This window comes from Nycticebus coucang, chromosome 1 (assembly GCF_027406575.1).
Source record: "Nycticebus coucang isolate mNycCou1 chromosome 1, mNycCou1.pri, whole genome shotgun sequence".
NCBI classification, from domain to species: domain Eukaryota; kingdom Metazoa; phylum Chordata; class Mammalia; order Primates; family Lorisidae; genus Nycticebus; species Nycticebus coucang.
In genome coordinates, this window is record NC_069780.1 from 100,128,852 (window position 1) to 100,133,076 (window position 4,225).

The window sequence follows — 4,225 nt, forward strand, 5'->3', positions numbered from 1 at the left end:
TTCTAAAATTTCAAATACAGCTGTATTTTAAATTTACATCTTTAATTTGTACTTTTTAGAAGTGCATGTCATCTATTTTTTTTTTTTCAAATCAAGTGATAAGTTCCTAATTTTTGCAAAGGAAATCAAGTTTCTCTATAGTGATAATGATACAATAATGGAGCAAATAGCCACCAAGTTACTCCTCTTCTTCCTAGATAGGGTTTTCCATTGTTTTCCAAAATATTTGGAGGTGATTATGCTCATTCCTGGCATACTGGCAATTTGCGGGACTCTGGGTTTAGTGGAAACATTTAACTGAAGAAAGCTTCTGAGAGGTAAAACATTCATTTTTCTTAGCATTTAGTTCCCAAATGGAGACAAATAGCTTTAAAGCAATATTAACCTCAATGTGCTCAGGCTATTTATCTTCATAAAGAACAGTCTGGAAACAAGAAAACAAAGCCTATAAAAATGATTTTATTTAATCACACAAGTATATCTCACCAAAAATCTTTGGTTATTTCCTTAGGGCTTAATTCTGAGCTCAGTAACTCATGCACAAATCCTATGGATGTCAATGGAAGCTGTGCTTGTGGAACTCTGGGCCAAATTTGGTTGTCATGGATGAGTTAGTCAGACAGGCCATTAGATCAATTTTTTAAAACATAAAGTACTCTCATTCTGTAATCCTTTTCTATCGGTCCAAATTTATTGACCTAATCCAGTAATAATTATTGAATTTCCATAATATACATCAAACCACAATTTCATGCATGCATCATAGAGTCACCGGCCTTAAAACATTTACCTTTCCACATAAATGTTAATAATCTTGCAGCAATGTTTCATCATATCAAGAAGAGAGTATTGTGGCACACTTTGTGACAAGGTCAATTTCACTTAAGGAAAAATGCTAACATTCTAAAAGTCAGGCATTAAATTGGGGTTATTATTGCATTTTCGTTATCTTGTTACAGGACAGTAATCTGATTTCACTAGTGCCACAGTTATTTAGGTTGGCTTAAAAATATTTATTCAAAGTCAAGATGTGTAAGTGAAAAAATTTATATCATCCTGTAGGTTCCAACGAAATTGTGTTTAAGAAAATCTGCCTCTGAAAAATGTGTATCTAGATATTTTTAGCATGTACATTTTTTCTTGTAAGATAAAATCTTCTTCAAATGGCATGCAACTTGTTAGAATAAATACTGCTTCCCTGGGGGGCTAACCTTTCTATTTAGTGAGTAAACTTAATGCTAAATTTCTTACCTAACTAGAGCTACATATGACAATTGGTCTTCTTACGAGTATTTGTGGAACTGCCAATATTGCATCTGAAGGGCGACCCTCCCTGGCTCACCTGAAAGGTGAGGTCATTTACAAGTCCTTTACTGTGCTTTTGCTCAAGTGCAGGGCAAGATGCATCCACAGACATGGTGGAAGATTTGACTGCCCTGGAATTGCAGCCAGCGTAAGGATCTTTCAAAGCATTTAGATGTGAAGATTCTTGGGCCCTGCTATCATTTTCACTTAGATCAGTGGTTCTCAACCTACCTAATGCCGCAACCCTTTAATACAATTCCTGTGAGTCGCCACCCACAGTTTGAGAACCACTGACTTAGATGGTCTGTGTGGACTCTGCATTTTCAACCAGCCCTCCAGGTGGTTCATTCACAGATCACAGGGATGAACACTGGGACTAAGAAAGTGAAAACTGAGTTGGCAACAAAGTGAGTGGTGTGAATCACAGGGTCAGGAATGCCATGGGTACATCATTGTTTGTAGCAACTTGACAAATGCAGAGAAAGCCTTAGTGTGAAGGGGACCTACAGACAACATTACCAATTCCATAATATCTGTTATAATACTCACAGCACTGCTGATTATGACTGTCATGGACCGAAGTGTGCCCCCCTCCAATTGACATACTGAAGTTCTGATCCCCAATACGTCAGGAATGTAACCATATTTGGCAAAAGAATCTCTAAAGAGGTAATTAGGGTAAAATGTGGTGATTTGGATGGGTCCTAATGTAATATCACTCACGTCCTTATAAAGTTTACACATTTTATAAGCTATAACACTTGGAAAGCCATTTTCAAGAGTGAAAAGGTGAGCTATTAACAAAGATATCAGGATTTATGAGAATAAGAGGCATGTGTGGAGGTTGCAGTGGGACCTGGGATTACACTCACCCTGACTCTGACGTCTATATAGTTGTATTATAAAGCACCCCTGGGTTTCACGTCGTGGTACCTGGCCTCATAACAGAGAGCCAACCTGAAGATAAAGTCTGACAGACTTCATACTTCCTCCCTCTAGAAGCATGATAATTCATTACTATTACATTTTTGGCATGGATCATACTTTTTATTAATATAAAAATGCATTTGGGGGACTTGCAGTCATGACAGCAGAGCGAAGAGCTAATGCGGAGCCCTTCACAGACAACACAAATGTCGGATAACCTTGTAACTACTATTTAAAGGCTTTGGAAAACAGGCAGAAAGGGGTGGATTCTTAAAAACCTGCAGCTGGAAGACTCAGGAATTGGGAGTTTGTTATTCTTGCTCAAGCACAAGCATGCTTCCAATTCCCAGGATTATTGGGTAGAAAACCACAGGCAGCCTTATTGTCTGAATTTGAGGTAGCAAAGAGAGTTCAGGGCTGGAAAAGTAGCTGAAACAAGCATATAAAACCAGGCAGAACTCAGGGAAGAGCATAGCCATGGACAGCTACTGTGGAACGGGCGGGACTTATGAGTTCCCAGTTTTCTTGACCAAACCCATGGCCAGCACAGTAGAAAAACAAGCCTTACCAGACTGGTTGAAAATGGCAAAGAGAATGCAACGTTGGAAGAGAAGCTAGAAGTATAAGGGGAAAATTCTGGACGTGAGAGAAGAGAAACAGCAGATCTCCAAACCTGAGGATGAACTCTGCCAAACCCCAGCAGAATTCTCAACTCCACGTTTGCAGGGGAAATCTAGGGGACTTGTGGCATGGTGCGGCAGGCAGACAAAAGAGAGAAATCTGTCCCTGAAAGACTCTGTTGCCCTGGGAGAAATTCTGTGAGTTGGCCGCTTTTTGAATGGAAGGCATTCCCTAATTCACACACAGCTTGGGTGACAGAAAACCAAGCTCATTGGACTGAGGTGTCAGAAGACAGATTTGGAAGTCAGAGAAGAACATGAAAATATAGGAGGATTTTCCAAAGGCAAGGAATCCACGGTGAGTGCAAATCTCAGAATTTGAATGTAGACTTTGCCCAAATGGTCACCAGACTCTATAAGCACAGGGGAGATACACAGGAGACCAGACAAAGAAACCAAAACAAACAACAACAAGAAAAAATGAACGAAGTTTGAAGTTTGAGTGTGTCCAGAGAAGTTAACGGCCTGGTTAGAACTAAAAATTAAACAGGAATCTTCTGTTGGTATGAGGAGTACACAGCCAAGATCAAAATAAACACCTGGACACCTGGATGGTCACTGTGGGTCCATCAGGGCAGCTGAGGATGAGACACTCACCAAGCGCCCGTCTTGCTATTTCTCAGTGTGACATATCAATTACAGCATTGCCCCTGGAATCTGAACACCCCAGAACTCAAACTACTGGGAATCCAAACAAAAAATTTGAGCAAATTTTGCTCAAAATCGGAACGGTGCTTTGGAATCCGAATGCCCAACACGTTGTTCATGTTCTTTGTTGCACACATTCTGCAGCGCTCGGGCCACGCCTATGCTTGGCTGTTCAGTTCATTGTCAAAAGCTGTACTGAAAGCATCTTGTGTGATTTTCACTGCTAATTTTATGCTTTGGAGCCTGTTTTGTGTTTTTTTTTTTTTTTTTTTTTTTTTTTTATTGTTGGGGATTCATTGAGGGTTCAATAAGCCAGGTTACACTGATGGCATTTGTTAGGTAAAGTCCCTCTTGCAATCATGTCTTGCTGCCAGAAGGTGTGCTACGCACCTTGTTTTTTTTTTTTTTTAAGAAAATAACAACTAAGTGTATTCGCCATGCATCCTAAAACGTGTAGTGAAGACAGTCAGAGTGAAGGCACTCCTGATATGAGTGCTCGAAGGAGGAGTCTAAAGCCGGGCTGTGGTGTGAGAACTTTAAGAAAGGACGGGGATCCCTCGTGTTGCTATGCACGGAGGGGCTGCCGGGTGTAACTCAGAAGCAGCAGAAAAGTGTGTAAAGTAGTTGAAGAGTCTGTGAACAGTGAGGGGTATGTTTCAAGTTCA